This window comes from Pongo pygmaeus, chromosome 16 (genome assembly GCF_028885625.2).
Source record: "Pongo pygmaeus isolate AG05252 chromosome 16, NHGRI_mPonPyg2-v2.0_pri, whole genome shotgun sequence".
NCBI classification, from domain to species: Eukaryota; Metazoa; Chordata; class Mammalia; order Primates; family Hominidae; genus Pongo; species Pongo pygmaeus.
The window spans coordinates 76411325-76429877 of record NC_072389.2 but is presented as its reverse complement, the minus strand read 5'-3'; the positions used below and the strand labels follow the sequence as shown (position 1 = coordinate 76429877).

The window sequence follows — 18553 nt, the reverse complement described above, 5'->3', positions numbered from 1 at the left end:
GCCAGGATGGTCTCGATCTCCTGACCTCGTGATCCACCTGCCTCGGCCTCCCAAAGTGCTGGGATTACAGGCGTGAGCCACCGCGCCAGGCCGCAAAGAATTTAAAATAACAAAGTGTTGGAGAGCAATAGCAACTGGAACTCTCCTATATTGCTGGTAGTAATATAAAATACTACAAGCACTTTGGAAAACAATGTGGCAAACTTTCATGAAGGTAACATACCCATATCATTCAACCAAACAATTTCACTCCTGGGTACTTTTCCAAGAGAAAATACATGTCCACACAAAGACTTTTACACAAATGCTCATAAGAGCCAAAATCTGAAAACTCAAATGTCCATCAACAGGTGAGTGGATAAGGAAATTGAAGTATATCCAAATAATGAAATTCTCTTAGAAATAAAACAAACATATACAAAACAACCTGGGTGAATTTTGAAAGTATTATGCTGAGTGAAAAAAATCCAGGCACAAATAAAAGTACACATTCTATATTTCTGTTTGTATAAAATTCTAGAACAGAAAAATCAAATCTATAGTGACAGAAAGGAACCCATTAGTGGTTGCTTGGAACTAGGGCAGGGGAACATTCCCTACAAAAGTATGCAAGGAAATGTTTAGGGGAGATGGAATGGAATGTTTTATACCCCAATGTGATGAGGGTTACATTAATACATACATTGTATTAATAGTTGTATGTAAATTATACCTTTATAAAGTATGTTAAAGAAAAAGCAATACACTATTATTTTGCCAAATGATAGTTCAAGCAATAAATTCTGTAGTTTCTTGAGGTAGGTTTCACAAAATAGGTGGAATTATAATGGTCCTTTAAGAAGAGAGAGGATATAAATATGCTTTAAAAACCAACAGAAAGAACTGAAGGCCCAGAAAAAGTCAATGGAGACACGGATGCATAAAAAGCAAAGGATGAGTGAGAAGGGGAGTGGCATCATTAGACTGAAGATTTACAAAGGAGTTCTGAAAGATTCAGATAGACAAGCAGAATGTTGCCAGAACAAGCAGAATGGCCTTTAACCTTTGGGCACTGAATGAACTTTTCAGATTTGGGGTCAGGAAAGTATGTTAGGCAAATGAATCTGGAGCATAGCGCAGGAAGAATTGGAATGGATTAAGTTTGCTAGAGATGGCATGCCTTTGCTATAGTCCTGGCTTGAGAAGGTAAAAGATTGACCTAGAGTGAGGAAAGATAGAAATGGAGAAGATAGAAAAGGAAGAATTGACTGGACATGGTGGTTACTTTACGGATTTGTGAACAAGGAAAGAGTAAACAATGACTGAGTTTTCAAGTGTGGGTAACAAGAACTGGCAGTACTATTAGTAGACATAAGAAGGAGCCAGTCTGGGGAGAAAGGTACTGATTTCAATTTTAGAAATGAGTTGCCTGAGAAACCTACCCTGACCCTACCCTTACCCTCTCTGAAGACTGGATGAAATGTCACTGCATACTACCAAAGCATGTCATGCATAGCCCATCATGGCATTTATCACCTTGTGTTGTGACTATTTACTAATCTCCCCCACTGGACTCTACACAGCCTGAAGGTAAAGACAGTAGTTCACTGTGCCAAGCACTGTTCTAAGGGTCTAAGGGGTTTCCAAACGTTCTTCCTACATGTTAAGGTTTTACAAGCATTTGCTAAATGAATACTGAATGTTGAGTTTCAGAAGATAATGAAACAGGAAAGCAGATGTGTTTCTCAGGCAATTACAGTGGTGAGGTATAGAGATGTAGCCTTCAGAGGCATTTACATGAAAGTGATCGTTGAAACCATGATGTAGGATCCCTAAAGGAGAGTTTTTAAACTTCCTGTGGCACTTAAAGTCTTCATTATTTACCTGGCAAAAGTGATCGAAAATGAGAAGCTGGAGAGACCAAAAACGTGCACCCAAGCCTGTCTTATCCATTCATTGAATTAACTTCTGAATATTCAAGAGTTGGCTCTGCAGATAATCCACTAAAAAAAAAAAAAAGAAAGAAAGAAAAGAAAGAAACTGTCTAGCACTTGCTGCTTGCATCTTCCCTTTATGTACCAAGAATCATGATCGGTAACATTTAGGAAAGTGGGAGAAAAAATTATTGGGACATGGCAACAGCCTGGATGCTTCTTTCACCCTGGCTGAATACTGAAGTTCCAATCTAGGCTCCAAGACACGTATCAGCTATAGTGTACTTAGATAAATTATATTATCTCTCTGGGCCTGAGTCTACTCCCATGCAAAATTGTGATTTTAGTACCTACATCATATTTCTGTTGAGAAGGTTACAATATGAAAAACCTAGAACACTGCTGGGCGCATGGTAAGCGTTCTATAACTCTTAGCTAGAGGCAGGAAAGGATATTGGCTAAGAGGATGGACTTTGTAACCCACTACCTAGGCTTCCATTCTAGATCTGCCAATTACTAGGCAGGTTACTTTGCCTTTCTGGGCCGTTCCCTCATCTGTAAAGTACGGCTGTTTTTACTTCCTTGATCATAGGTTTGTTGTGAGAATTAAATGTATGCTAACCACTTAAAACAGCGCCTGACACATTGTAAACATCATGTTAAATATGACTTATAACCCATCAACCCCTTACCCATATATCTTGATTCCGAGGCCTGCCTTTTGTTATGTCCAGTCTCATTTGTGGCCTCTCATTTTAGTCAATAGTTAGTACACTGGATGTTTTCTAAGTTCATTTCACAGAGACACTAGATGGAGTTGCTGAGCTAAAGCACCTAAGAACTGCTGGGCAGCCGAATTGGAATTTTGGAGCTGAATGGAACTTTAGGGATGGTCTGCTTCACAGTTTTTATTTTCTAGATGAAGAAACTGAAGATCAGAGAAGTTATCTGGTATAATCCCCGCCTGCAATTGTCTTAGCAATCCAATATCTCCATTTCTGGCAAGATTGATCCCACTCTTCATCAGAAATGACTGAATAATGAAGCTGGATGTGCTTGCAACACTTACTTAGTGAAATCGTCTAGAACCATTTGATCAAACTCAAACAATCCTGTAAGCCCCACACGGGCATGCTGCTGTTGTTCACTGACTGCTCTGTCTACAATGCCTGGCATGTAGTTCAGTTAATATTTGTTAAAGAATGATAGGGATCCATCATGTTTTTAAAGCTTTAGAGATTGAAAATCTTCCTCAGTACTTGTTCCAATGCTTTCTAAAGGGGATTCCTCCTCGTGTAGACTTATTCCTTTCATATATATGTCAGTCCTTTTCTTCTTTTTCTAGATTCCCCGAAGGTGTTATAGCTGGAGAAATCTTCCAGTTAAAATGCCTCATTTTGTCAATGAGGAAATTAACTGAGGCAATTTGTCCATACTCACATAACTGATTAGTGGCAGAGCTGAGATTAGAATTTTCTGTAGCTTGTCATCTAAAAACCAAAAAACGCAAACCGCTTCAAAAGACTGTCAAACTTCTTCCACCTGCCCTTTAAATGTTCCCCAACTTGTATCCAGGTCATAGTCTCCAGCTTATTATCAAATTATCAATTTGATTGCTTCCCTCTTGGAGCAGGCTTACTATTTACATCCTTCCTTTTCTTGATCCTAGTTCAAATAACTAGCCTATTCTATCATTGCTGCCCACCCACCTGCCCTTTGTACCTCCTGGCTCTTAATCCCTGTCTTTGAGAAGAAAAGGTAGATCCTCTTTCTCACCTGAACCAGCAGGGATGGGTTTGCAGATATTCCAGGGAGCTCATCCCTCCCTAGTTAGTGTCAGAACGGAAGGATCCCAGACACCTAGAACACTTCCAGGATTGTTCCAAGATGGCGTTTGCAGTTCTGATCAGAGTCTCAAAAGTTATGTTGGGCTCTGAGATAACACAACCCAGGGAAATCCCCAAACAAAAGTTTCCCTAGCTGGACTAAATGATATTCACACCCTGGTTTGCTAAGAACACCTAGGAAATGTAGAGTTTCTGCAGTCAAGGACTGTATCCTTGACATCTCAATCCTTTTCTACAGTTCCATGTACCTATTGGTTTATTTCTTTACTAAGCCTACCACCTAGTTGCAGTAGATTATAAAAATAGCCAAAAATTCTTCCACTCCCATCAAGAGGTAAAATCTATTTCTCCACTTCTTGACTTTGGTTTGGTCATGTGACTTACTTTCACCAACAGGACATTAGTAAAGGTAATATAAACTGAGGCTTTAAAAGTGCTTGAGCCCTGGGCTTGTCCTCTTGCTGTGTTTGGAACTCTAGGACTACCATGTGTGACTGAGTTCAAGCTAGCCCACTACGGAGGAGACTCCATGTGGAGAAGCAGCTGGTCCCTTGCAAAGAGCCCTCCGACTGTCAGACACGTGAAGGAAGTCATTCTAGATCATCTGGCTGCCTCCAACATGCCAGCTGACCAGAGAAGCACGAGGAAGTCCAGCAAATCCGCCAAGCATGCCCAGACAGAAGAGCTACCCAGTCAGCCCATGCAACTGTAAGATGAATTAATGGTTGTATTTTAGGCCATTAAATTGTGGGGTTGTTTGTCATGCAGCAAGCACTACCTGATACACTAGTGGTAAAGACTCCCTAAGGAAAATGCAATCACTATTTTCCTGTTCCCTCCTCACCATGATCCTCAGTTTCTTATTCTTGTATAATAGCTTTAGTTAGTATTTTAACCGTATACGATGTTTTAGTTCAGTGAGGGGATAGCAGAGTACAATTGTTATACAAAATTATGTCAACTGAAAGTGTAGACTTACCTCAGCTTGGCAATCCATCTTTAAAAGTTATGTCAAGTTGGCCAGGCATGGTGGCTCACTTCTGTAATCCCAACACTTTGAGACACCAAGGCGGGTGGATCACTTGAGGTCAGGAATTCAAGACCAGCCTGGCCAAGATGGTGAAACCCTGTCTCTACTAAAAATACAAAAATGAGCTCGGCGTGGTGGCGGGCACCTGTAATCCCAGCTACTTGGGATGCTGAGGCAGAGAATTGCTTGAACCTGGGAGGCGGAGGTTGCAGTGAGCCGAAATCGCACCACGGCACTCCAGCCTGGGCGACAGAGTGAGACTCCATCTAAAAAAAAAAAAAAAAAGTTATGTCAAGTTTATAAGATATTTTGAGCCAGAGTCGTTTCTCTCACAAGTCTTGGAATCTCTTGGAGAAAACGTCCTCTTTCTCTCTAGGGTCTCCATGGCTGTACATGCAAATCACTCTCCTCAGTGGATACAAGAGCTTTCTGAGATGCTACCTATGGAACTTCTCTGGTCTCAATTTCCTCTTTTTAAAAATGCCAGCAATTTCTCCTTCTTGACAATTTTCTCATACTTTTAGAACACACACTTTTTGGAAACCCTAAAGTGTATCACAACTTTATCTTTGACATCATCTCAAGCTTCTAAACCCAGTCCCAGAACTGGATCCTTTGGAAAGTTACTTCCCAAGCACTTATTCCCTAGGCTCATCTCTTAGCATCAATATGAATGTTTTTTCAGTCATTCAACAAACCAGGAATAAAACTAAGCATGGCAGAATCAGTCCCTGCCCTCAAATATCTTACAGCATATCTAGAAATTCTTAAAACAAGTTGCAGTCATTTTTTAGTTACAATTTGATTCCCAGAGGGGAAGAAATTGAGATGATGACCTTGAAAGGGTTAAGAATTACCTACTGCTGGCTGGGCGCGGTGGCTCACGCCTGTAATCCCAACACTTTGGGAGGCCTAGGCGGGCAAATCACCTGAGGTCAGGAGTTTGTGACCAGAATGACCAACATGGAGAAACCCTGTCTCTACTAAAAATACAAAATTAGCCAGGCGTGGTGGCACATGCCTGTAATCCCAGCTACTCGGGAGGCTGAGGCAGGAGAATCGCTTGAACCCAGGAGGCGGAGGTTTCGGTGAGCCAAGACCACGCCATTGCTCTCCAGCCTGGGCAATAAGAGCAAAACTCCATCTCAAAAACAAAACAAAACAAAACAAAAACCCAAACAATTACCTGCTGCTTATACCAAATGGTCCCGTCTTGAAGTGTATCACTCTTTGGGATTGATACAAATTCACATGAACCTCAAGTGACACAAAAAAGTGGTAACCAACTATAGTGCATTTGCTCATGTTTCTAAAAATGGTAAACCACAGTTGAGCTAGTGTGATACTGCAGCAGAATTTTTATGACAAAGTGTGGGCTGCTCTGCAGCAATCCCTCCCAATTCAATTTGCTGATGACTCATCCATTCCAATCTTCATGTTTATAAATCAATGGAGAAAACCATGCTCTATATCTTTTATTCTGCATCAGTCTTTGCTGTTGGAATCCTCTTAGCTCAGTACAGAAAAAGAATTTTGCTTGGACACATTCCAAACTTAAATTGTCCTCTGGATTTTGTACCAAACTGAAAGAAACCAAAGAAAACCTCTCAGTTTCTGAAGCTCAGAGTGTCAGAAATAAGGGTCTGGTTGTAGGGGCTAGTGAGCAAATAGGAAACTTTGCACTAAATAATTTTTTTTAGCTGCAGATCAAGATTTTAATTTTAATATTTTTCTGTTAATAAAATCAGTAATAAACTCAGTATGGGAAATCGATTTTAAAAAAGCAAACACGCACAAATAAGCAAATAAAAATCACCTGTTAATTTAGGAGGCAATTGCAAAGAAGAGAAACCCACTCTCACTAGCTCAAGGCAAAAAGGGAGAATATTGGAAGCATAACAGGGACAAGGGTATTATAGTTTAATATTTACAACCTCTCCCCATTGCCTGCTTTTTAAGAAGGACTTGTGCCTGTGTGGGTGGGCTGCTGCATGTGTGCGCTGCTTAGCTCCTGGGCCTGTATTGTACTGACAGTAATCGCTGATAAAGCAGCAGATCTGTAGTAGCCTCCTCTGCTTGCACACAGCCTAAAATGCCCACCAGCCCTACTTCAATATATGTACATCCCACAGCTGTCTAGCCCTAGTTTCTGGGTTTAGCAGTACAGTGTTTGATAGACACTCACTAGTAGGTTCACCTTGGATCACATGTCCATACAGCCAATCGCCTACCACTGAAAGGGTGGGATCATTTGGTTTAAATATGGCAGTCTAAGAAGCTCCTTCCAGAAGAGGATATTATGAAGAGGGGAGGCTTTGAGTGGGATAGATTATTTTAGAAGATTAGTCAGGGAAGAAGTGAATGGCATCTATAGAACAAATATAATACTATCCAGAAATCATCACTGTTAACATGTCAGTGTGTTTCCTTAGTTGATACGCTGTTTGTAGAAGTATATATGTATTACACAGTTGATAAATGATAAATATAGCTCTGTGACCTGAGCTTTTCATGTATTATAATAATCTATCATAAACATTTCTTTTTATCATTAAAATTTGTTCTCCAATTACTTTAATGGTGGCATAATACTCCACTGTAGAGATATTATTATAATTGATAAACTATTGGATATTCATGTGATTTCCAAGTAGCTATCATTTTACATAAAGCTGCAATAGACATCCCTGTACTTTAATCTTTGTACTTATTTCTGATTATTTTCTTAGAGGTACCTAGAAGTGGGATCAATGCCTACAAATATTTATTTACTGCCAATTTGTTTTCTAAAATGTTTATACTAACCTGTACTACCACCCGCAATGATTAGATGGGATTATCTCATTTTAGCATCAACTCTTACCTATTTAGAAAAACGAAATAAAGCATGAAACTGAAGCTTGTCACTGTATATAGTTTTTGCCTGTCCTGTATATTGTATTCGATTCCGCATTTGGGGGTGACCCAAGTTTAAAGCTGAGATTCTTATGGTCCCCAGACCAGTTGCATCAGCATCACCCGGGAACTTGTTAGAAAAGCAAATTCTCAGGCTCTACCCTAGACCTACTGAGTCAGAAACTCTGAGGATGGGAGCCAGAAATCTGAGTTTCAACAAGCCCTTTGGGTGATTCTGATGCATGCTCAATTTTGAGAGCCACCAGTTGAAAGCATTGAAGAGTTCTTCCTAAGCCCTCACAGTGTTTCCCCAATTTTGAGTGACCAAATATCATTTTCTTGGCCCTGACCATTTATAAGGGACAGTGTGATGTAACATAAGGATAAGGGGTTTTAGTTTAGAGGGCCTGAGTTGTAATAATTGGATGGCTCCCTACTGGGTATGTATCCAAGCACATGTCATAATAACGTATTACACTGTCATAGCTTGCATTTCAAGATGAAAATTTCTCTATATCATTTAGCCCAAATACAACACTGGAAGGAAGTTTTAGCTAAGGTTACCCCAGATGTTTCATGGTTACACAAGAATACAAAACAAAACATGTTTTCCCCACGGAATGAAAACACAATATAAGTTTTCTTTAGCAGCTGTGGCTGGAGATTGCAAAATGGAATAGTCTGGCCACCCTCCAAGCCATTAGCACCCCCTCCCTTTCCCCCAAGGGTGAAAGACAATCAAGCCAAAGAGAAGGAAAAACACTCTGCTCTCAACTTCACAGCTAATACCCAGAAACGGAGCTGCCGGAGCATCTGGGATGTGTCAAAATAGAGATGACAGAGAGGAGTACAGAGCACCTCACCCCACAACCTCTAGATCAGACTAGTCCACTGTGAATGGCTCTCAGAAGCAGGACCCCAATACTCATCTCAGAGAAATGCGTGACAAGATTGCAGGCATTGTGGTAGATGTGGTAGAGAAAATTGGGGAGCAAAAGTCTTTCCAGTGCCCTTCATATAGCACGCCAGCAATGATTGTCTTTTTCACCTGGATTTAATAATGCCCCCACTTCTGAGACTGTTAAGGACTGTTAGGCGCATGGCGTCTTCAGAAGAGTGCAGGGTGGGATAGTGGGAACAGCATAGATTTGGAGTGTGACAGTGTGAGGATAAATCTTTATGCACTTCCATATCCCGGCCATATAACCTTTAGCAAGTTACTTAATTTTGCTGAGCCTCAGTTTTCTAACAATACCTCACTGGGATCATTAGGACTTGGGACTGCTGCAAGGGTTAAATGAGGTCATAGGCCAAGTACACAGTAATTGCTCCAAAAATGGCCATTCCCTTCATCTCCTGGACAGTACTTTGGTGTCTTCTTCACCCTGATGTGAAGGACACAAACAATACTCTGTTGATGCTCAGAAGAAAAAAACAAATCTCATCACGCATTTCAAAACTTCTTCACAGGAAGTTCTTTTCTTCTCTATGCTCTTGTCTATCTTTCTTTTGATACTTCATGGTGCCCCTTACAAGCCTCTTTCTCTGTAGAGTGTCTGATATGAGGATTCCTGTAACAAAGGCAGGCCTACATGACTCAGCACGGGTCTCAACTAGACCTTCTTCCAAAGAGGGTGAAAGGAATGAGAGAGCAGGCATTGAGATGTGCTGTCTTCTGCTTGGACCTTGATAGCCTTGGGCACTTGGCCTTCAGGATTCCGTTCCAATCAGCCTCCACTTGAATTCTCTATAATCAGGTACCCAATGCTACATTAAGTCCATTATCAAATCTTTAACCCCAAAGACTTTCCAAAGGCCAGACTTGGCCTTGAGTCAATCTGGAGTTCAGGCCAGGTTCATAATTATACCTTATTTCAACTTTCCAACCCCAACCTCTCCTTGGCCAATCATGTAATGACCCTGGGGGATTCAAATCTGGACAATAAGGCAAGGACTGAATGAAATTATGTTAATTTCTGTCCAATTTGGTTAAATTTTCTTAAGGTGTTATTGATTTCCTTAGGACCTTGGTATATGGTCCAGTGCTGCTTAGCCAATGGGTTAAGTATCTCCAGATTTCCAGATATTTTTCTACTCTTATCTATATCCCCTCACTGCATGAAGACCCTGAGGACTTAGAAGTTAAGGTCTTAATTTGATCTTGAAGATGATTTAAACTTCTGGAGTCTCATCTGTAAGGCCAGGACAGTTGCACAGAATGCTCGTTAAGATTTCCATGCAGAAACCTAACCTAATAATACTCAGTGAACAGTGGTATGGAAATTACCAGTGGGCTGCATCCTTACTATTTAAAAATGTCTTAGTGGCCGGACTGTTAAGTATTTATTTATTTATTTATTTATTTTTGAGATGGAGTCTCGCTCTGTCACCCAGGCTGGAGTGCAGTGGTGTAATCTTGGCTCACTGCAACCTCTGCCTGTAATCCCAGCAACTGGAGAGTCTGAAGCGGGTGGATCACGAGATCAAGAGATGGAGACCATCCTGGCCAACATGGTGAAACCCCATCTCTACTAAAAATACAAAAATTAGCCGGGCATGGTGGCACACACCTGTAGTCCCAGCAACTCAGGAGGCTGAGGCAGGAGAATCACTTGAACCCGGAGGCAGAGGCTGCAGTGAGCCAAGATCACACCACTGCACTCCAGCCTGGGTGACAGAGCAAGACTCCATCTCAAAAATAAATAAATAAATAAATAAATAAATAAATACTTGACATGTACCAGAACTGTGAGGATACAATGAGATTAGAGTAATGAGAAAGATATACATGTCTCTGCCTTCGTGGAGTTTACTATCTATTGGGAAATTCAGACATTAAACAGAGTCAAAAATATGATGCATATTGCAAGAGTATAACCACAGGATGCAATGAACCTACTTATTAACCACGTGTGGCTGCATAATATTGGATTATTCATTTTAAAAAATGTTTCACTCTATGCCTTGCAACCATTTAAGCAAATACCCAAGTCCATACCTCCTTGCCTCTAGGGTGACCAATTAATTCATCTTTGTTTGCCCAGGACTTTCTTGGTTTTGACACTGAAAGTCCCATGGCCAGGGAAAACTCTGAGTCCTCAAAAAACCAGACAGGTAGGTTATACTTCTTGCCTCAGGGAAAGTCTGGGGCAGAGTTCTCTGGCTTTTGTTTTCAAAAGCCTAAATTCTTTAGGATAACGGACATGAATCCTTCAAAAATTCAATGTCATGAAGCAACAATAACAATATTAAATGGTGGAGGGACTATTCTAGATGTAAATAAATTAGAAGGACATAAACAGCAAATGCAATGTGTGACTCTAAATTGGATCCGGGTTTTTGTTCTGAAGCATAACAAACATTCTTGGAATGAAACATTTTGGGGAAATGAATATGAACTAGGTATTAGATAATTTTACGGAACTATCAACAGTTTTGTTAGATGCAACCATGGTATTGTGGTTTTGTAGGTGAATGTCTTTCTCTTTAGAAGACAGGCTGAAGTACTGAGAGGTGAAAAAAAGATGGTGATAAATTTTTAACGATTTTTGAATTCAGTACAGTGCATAAGAATGTTCATTTTATTATTATTTCAATCTTTCTGTATTTATGAAACTAATGCAAAGTTTTGGGAAAGAAGTCAGTAACCACTGAGCAGAAGAGGGATTTGGGTTAAGAGAAATGGCCAGGCATGGGGCCCACACCTGTAATCCCAGCACTGTGGGAGGCCGAGGCAGGAGGATTGCTGGAGGACCCAAGCTCAAGATGAAAGAAACTTGTCCCTGAATTGGAAAAGGCTTCTTCCAGAATGGAAGCAGTAGAAAAAGGGAAGAAAATGACTGTGCTGATGGTGTTGACTGTAGGCACATGGGGTTATAGAGGGCCTAGCAAAGACCCTAGTGCCCCAAATTTGGCATTGAAGTAGCTAAGAGAGCCCTGACTTAATGGTATGGACATCTCAGTTGCTAGATTCCTGGATACACAGATGACTGATGAACAGACACCTGGAATTTTGACCCTAGCCCAAGTTATGAGAAGAACCCAAATTGAAGCTGAGATTCCATTTCCATCACCCCAAAGAGTTACATTTTCTCCACATCTGAGTTTATGGACAGCATTGAATGTCCTGTACACTAAACTGGCAAATCCAGAAAAGTTCCCATGAGTGATATCTTAGCTAAAACCTGAAAGATTAGAAGTTTGCCAGGTAAAAAGGAGAGAATAAGCATGTCACGCATCTGAAACTGCACGTTTAAAGGACAGAAGAGTGGTGCCTTGAGATAAACTAAGAGAAATTCATTATGGCCAGAGCAGAGGGAGTGAGGGCAAGATGGACATGAGATGAGGGTGGAAAGGCAGCCTGGAGCCAGAATGCGCCAGACCTTCCAAATTAGGCAAAGGAAATCACCCACACCTCTCCCCTTGGGAACTCCAGGGCCCTGCTCTTCCCTCTCAATGCCTCATCCATCCTGGTGCCCATGCCTCAGGGCCTCTCAGTGTCTTTAGAATGTGCAGTCTGGGCTACAAATTAGAAGTCATTCTGATGAGGCACCAAGTTCTTGCTGTAAAAGTGATGACAAATGGAGAGAAACTGAGTCTGTCATCCATTCTGGGGGGAGCTCTTTCCACTTGAACCCTTTTACCCACTAATGTTATTAATACATGAACCTAGCCCCTCAAACACTGCCCAAGTATCTGTGGACATTCCCTGGGGGTGTCTCACATGTGTTCATAGGTGAATCTAGCTAGTCACCACCTGGTGTCTGCACGTTGTCCCTCCTTTACTGCCCCACCCTCCTCTGCTAGACTATACCCTGTCCAATGGGCACTACAGGCACTTCCCTGGGCACAACTGTGTCCACCAGGCACCAAAGTCTCCTCCTGCAGCTGATGAGCAGGACAGGAGGTGCCAAAGCAGTGAGATGTTATTCTGAGCAGTGGCAAAAAATGCCTCCCCTTGTGATGTACACCCTCAGATAGTGGGGTCCCAAAGTCATATTCCTTCTGCTGAAATAGTTTATAGGGGTTATAGGGAAATAGGCTTTTCAGTTTTCATGTACAGTCCCCCTAGCTTTCCATGGGGCTCAGATATATGACCACAGAGGTTGGGTAGCAGGGCCTTGGCCCACAGGCAAACAAACACATATCAGACACTACTCTGTCCCCCAAATCACTCATCTTTTCTGACAATGGAGGCTTTGTTAGTGGGTCAGGCTTGTGGTGCCTGGCTCCTATTTCTCCGGGATGACTATTCTTCTGGGAGGAGCTTCAGTCCCTCCTGCAGGGATTTTTAGATCTGCTAACTGGTTCTCTGAATATGCCAGATATCTGAACTCCAGCAGAGGTCATAGTTTGGGCTCCTCCTGGGACCCACAGCTTTTGTCTGTCTTCTATTAGACCAGAATACTTGAGAAAAGGATGGGGTCTTATTTGCTCTCATATCCTTGAACTGTGGCATGGGCCTGGCATGTAGGAGATGTTCAATTTGTTATTTTTATTGAAAGACCATCCCATACATTCGGTCAGTGGCCACCAAACTTCAGCTTGATGGAAACCACTTGGGAGATTATTAAATACACAGATTTCTAGGCTGTATCTTCAGAGATATGACTCATTTGATCTGGAGTAAAGATGCAGGACTATACATTTAAATAAGTTCCTTAGTAATTCTGATGCACGTGGTCCTTTAATTTCACTTTGCCTCTACCTTAGGCAGGCCTGAACCAGGGCTACTATTGGCACAAAGGGCCACTTTAGCTCATTTGTGAGAATTAGAAATAGTTACCCTTTTCCCCTCTAGTTGCACCAAGTCCGAGGCCAGGGTGACAGCTTGGTGAGCAGAGTTTAGGCAGTCATTTCATCCCTTTATCCCCTATGCCAAGCATCCTTGTGCTGTGTACAACCTGAACAATTGTTTGCAGCAGCCTGGTCTGATGCCTGCTCCTGCTAAGAAATAGTGCACATGAGAAATGCATCTTTGAGTCGCCCAGTCCCTCAGTAAACTCTAGGAAGATGCTGGGGTTGAATTGTGCTGGTTACTTGCACCTGGAGATCAGATGAACCAGTAGCCAGAGTCTCCAGACCTGTTGGGAGGAACCTGAAAAATATGGCTTGAAAGATCAAACACAGAGGTTCTTGAATTTTGCTGCACTTTGGAATCATTTTGGGAGCTTTGAAAGCTAGGTATGATGCCTGATGCTTGATGCCTAGGTCTTAACCCCAGAACTTAATTGGTAGGGCATCAAAATTTTTTTTTTTTTTTGAGACGGAGTCTTGCTCTGTCGCCCGGGCTGGAGCGCAGTGGTACAATCTCAGCTCACTGCAACCTCCGCCTCTCGGGTTCAAGCGATTCTCCTGCCTTAGCCTCCTGAGTAGCTGGGACTACAGGCGCGTGCCACCATGCCCAGCTAATTTTTTGTATTTTTAGTAGAGACGGGGTTTCACCGTGTTAGCCAGGATGGTCTCGATCTCCTGGCCTCGTGATCCGCCCGCCTCGGCCTCCCAAAGTGCTGGGATTACAGGCGTGATCCACCGCGCCTGGCCAGCCTCAGAATTTTTAAAAGCCCCCCAGGTGATTCTAAGATTCTAACATGCAACTGAAGTTGAGAATTGCTGACCTAATGGAGCCCTCACCCTGATCAGGGAGAAGCATTGACTGCTGTGTGTCTTCCTGGGGAATGGAGGACCAGGGTGGGCTCGCCCTTCAGGCCGGAGTAGGCAGCTGGCTCTCTTGCTATGTGTGGTCCAGCTTTGTGTAAGTTCTTTAGGTTTTCCCTCAAGAAAAAAGTGAGTACCTGTGCCTGTGTTTCTTAGAATTTCTACCAATCACTTTCATACGTGCGGTTACTGATCACTCGCCTAGATCTAGTCCTTCTTTCACCCCTCTAAAATAAAACCCATCTATTTTTTCTTTTTAAGACAGAGTCTCGCTCTGTCACCCAGGCTGGAGTGCAGTGGTGTGATCTTGGCTCACTGCAGCTCCACCTTCTGGGTTCAAGCAATTCTCCTGCCTCGGCCTCCCGAGTAGCTAGGACTACAGGTGCACACCGCCACGCCCGGCTAAGGGTCTCCATCTATTTTTAACTTGTGACATTCCTCGTCAGTTTGATAAACCAGTCCTCCACAAGACATAAATGGCAGGTAAAGCTTGAATATACTTTCCAAAGTATGTGTCAAAACAATTTGATAATATGCCACAAAGAAATTAATAGTATGAGAGCAAGAAGTTATTTTTAAATGGTGGGACCCAAACTGGGGATGTCGTTGCTTTGTGGGGAGCACCTCAAACTTAGGGGAGTGGGAGACAGTACTGAGGGCCTTTTAGAAAACCTTACTCTTTTTATCACCTGCAGCAATGACCTGACTTCCATTGATAATGCTGATAATGCTATTCTTCTGAAGGGAGAGAAGAAGAAGGAATAAAGAGTCTGGTTCCCCCACTAGAACACGAGCTCCTATGCTAATAGGGGGAACTACATTCTATTCCTTTTGGACTCGTGCATCATTCGTACCACATAATTTGCATGCTTTTGCCATGCAATAAATGTTTAAGTTGTTACATTCAAATTCAACACCAATTTATTGAGTAGCTACTATATCCTAGGCCCTGAACTAGGTACTTCCATGTGTTATATAATTCAATCTTCTATTAATATTAGGCATTAATATCTAATACTTTAGACATTAAGTAGGATATAGGTTAAGTCTGTGACAAAAATATATCAAAATACAGTCTATTAGACAAGGTGTGAGATTCTTTCTTTCTAAAATAATGATCCAGATTACAGCCCAGCAAACAAATCCAGAGTGTGTTTGCTGGTTCAACTCTTCTTAACATGTGACTTCCACCCTTGGGTTCGACGAGGCCACTTTAGCCAATGGGTAGAGGAAAAAGCCAGAGACACACAACCCAGAAGTGCCAGAAAACCTTTCTGTTCACAGCCTGTTGGCCAGAATTTAGTCACATGATTATACCAATATGCAAGGCAGGCTAGGAAATGTAATCACTAATTAGGTGGCCATATAGCCATCTAAAACTGGGGATTGATATTGTTAGACAAGAAAGAATAAATATTAATGGACAATACTCATAAAAATCTCACACCTATGGATAACTATCTTAATTCATATTGAAGTTAGAAATAAACTACGGGGCAGAGTGCAATGCCATATACCTGTAATTCCAGAACTTTGGGAGGCCAAGAGTTAGAAACCAGCCTGGACAACATAGAAAGACCCTATCTCTACAAAAAACTTAAACTGGCCAGGTGTGGTGGCATGCCTGTAGTCCCAGCTACTTGGGAGGCTGAGGCAGGAAAATAGCTTGAGCCCAGGAGTTTGAGGATACAGTGAGCTATGATCACTCCACTGCACTCGAGCCTGGGTGACAGAGTGAGACCTCATCTCTCCTTTTTGTTTTTTGGTTTTGTTTGTTTGTTTGACAGTTGGTAGGGCTAGCTGAGGTTTTATTTTTGGACAAAAAAAAAAAAAAATTTAAAAAGCAATTGAATTGTTTTGTAGCTGGAGGCATGGGTAAGAGGGTGTCCCCAGGCAGTAAACTCCCCCGCGGATGGGCTGAGGGCTTGGGCTGAGCCTCAGGTGGGTCTCCTGTTCCCTGTGATACCATGCACAGCGGCCTCCCTCCAGGGCCCTGGGGCAGCCGCAGGAGGGATAGGATGGGAGGGGCTGCCGCGTCTGTTCACTTAGGCAGGACGTCAGAGGACTTGGACACCAGCTTCCCATCGCGGGTCTCAATATTCTTCAACCACAGCCCTGGTGGAGCTGGTGCGGCTGAAGGAGCTGGAGCCTGCGCCAGAGCCAAAGCTGGAGCCCAGGCTGTAGCTGAGGCCGGGGCTTGTGAGGTCCCCATAGGTCGAGCTCAGACCACCTGCATAGCCGCTGGTGGTCTTCGTATGGATAGTCATGTTCTGCATCCCAGACTCCAGCCGGCTCTCCTCACCCTCCAGCAGCTTCCTGTAGGTGGCAGTTTTTTGTTTTTTTTTTTTGAGATGGAGTTTCGCTCTTGTTGCCCAGGCTGGAGTGCAGTGGCGCGATCTCGGCTCACCGCAACCTCCACTTCCCCGGGGTTCAAGCAATTCTCCTGCCTCAGCCTCCCACGTAGCTGGGATTACAGGCATGCGCCACCATGCCCGGCTAATTTTGTATTTTTAGTAGAGATGGGGTTTCTTCATGTTGGTCAAGCTGTTCTCCAACTCCCGACCTCAGGTGATCCTCCCGCCTCGGCCTCCCAAAGTGCTGGGATTACAGGCGTGAGCCACCGTGCCTGGCCTAGGTGGCAGTTTTGATGTCCAAGGCCAGCTTGACATTCATCAGCTCCTGGTACTCACACAGCTGCCACACCATATCCTGCCTGGCCCATTGCAGAGTGGCCTCCAGCTCGGACAGCTTGGCGTTGGCATCCGTTAAGGAACAGCTAGCTCCCCACGCTGCTCCACATCTGCGATGGTTGCCTCCAGGGAAGCCATCTGGCCTTTGAGGACCTTAATCTCAGCCTGGAGCCGGCTGATGTTCCGGTTCATCTCGGAGATCTCAGTCTTTATACGCTGCAGGTCATGCCCGTGCTTCCCAGCCAGCGTCTGCAGCTCCTCATACTTGATCTGGTGCATGCTCTCAGCCTCCGCCCGGCTGCGGTTGGCAATCTCCTCCTACTGCACCTTGACCTCAGCAATGTTGCTGACCGTGTCCAGGAAGTAGCTGTTGTCCATGGACAGCACCACAGATATGTCCAAGATCTGGGACTGCAGCTCCCAGATCTCCTCTTCATACAGCTGCCTGAGGAAGTCAGTCTCGTCAGTCAGCCCTTCCAGGCAAGACTCCAGCTCTACCTTGTTCATGTAAGCTTCATCCACATCCTTCTTGATGAGGACAAATTCATTCTCCACCTCTGTACGCTTACTGATCTCATCCTCATACTTGTTCTTGAAGTCCTCCACCAGCCCCTGCATGTTGCCAAGCTCCACCTCCGGCTTCAGCTTCTCCTGGCTCAGAGTCTCCAGCTGCCACCTAAGGTTGTTGATGTAGCTCTGGAACATGTTGTTCTTGTTGTTCCAAGCCATCTTCTGCTGCTGCAGGAGGCTCCACTTGGTCTCCAGCATCTTGTTCTGCTGCTCCAGGAACCATACCTTGTCTATGAAGGAGGCAAACTTGTTGTTGAGGGTCTTGATCTGCTCCTTCTCCTGGGTGTGTAGAGCCTGGATGTTGGGGTCCACCTCCAGGTTAAGGGGGCTCAGCAGGCTCTGGTTGACCGTGACAGCGGTGATGCCTCCCATATCGCTGGCCCTACCACCCAGCCTCCACCCAGGCCACCCCAGAAGCTGCTGCTGCCCACTCGGGAGAATCTCAAGTAGCTGATGCGGGCACTGGGCCCACTTGTGTAGGAGCAGCTGCTGAAGGCCTGGGGGCCAGAGGTGGACATCTTGTAGGACTTCTGGGTCACCCTGATGGACATGGTGGAGGCAGGAGTGGAGGCAGGCAGTCTGAACCAGGCAGAGATTCCAGAAGGAGCAGAGAAGCTGCTTCTTGGTCCTTTTTTTGTTTGTTTTGTTTTGTTTTCAATTGAGACCGAGTCTCGCTCTGTCACCCAGGCTGGAGTGCAATGGCACAATCTTGGCTCACTGCAACCTCCACCTCCCGCGTTCAAGCGATTTTCCTGCCTCACCCTCCTGAGTAGCTGGGACTACAGGCGCCCGCCACCAAGCCTGGCTAATTTTTTTGTATTTGTAGCAGAGACAGGGTTTCGCCATGTTGGCCAGGCTGGTCTTGAACTCCTGACCTCGAGTGATTTGCCCGCCTCGGCCTCCGAAAGTGCTGGGATTACAGGCTTGAGCCACTGCACCCAGCCGTGAGAC

General features: G+C 43.8%; 1 pseudogene; it reads right to left on the bottom strand.

Annotated features, from left to right (window-relative positions):
- Positions 1–16383: 16383 nt before the first annotated feature.
- Positions 16384–18168, bottom strand: LOC129014268 (keratin, type II cytoskeletal 8-like; annotated as a pseudogene).
- Between the last annotated feature and the right edge of the window lie 385 nt (positions 18169–18553).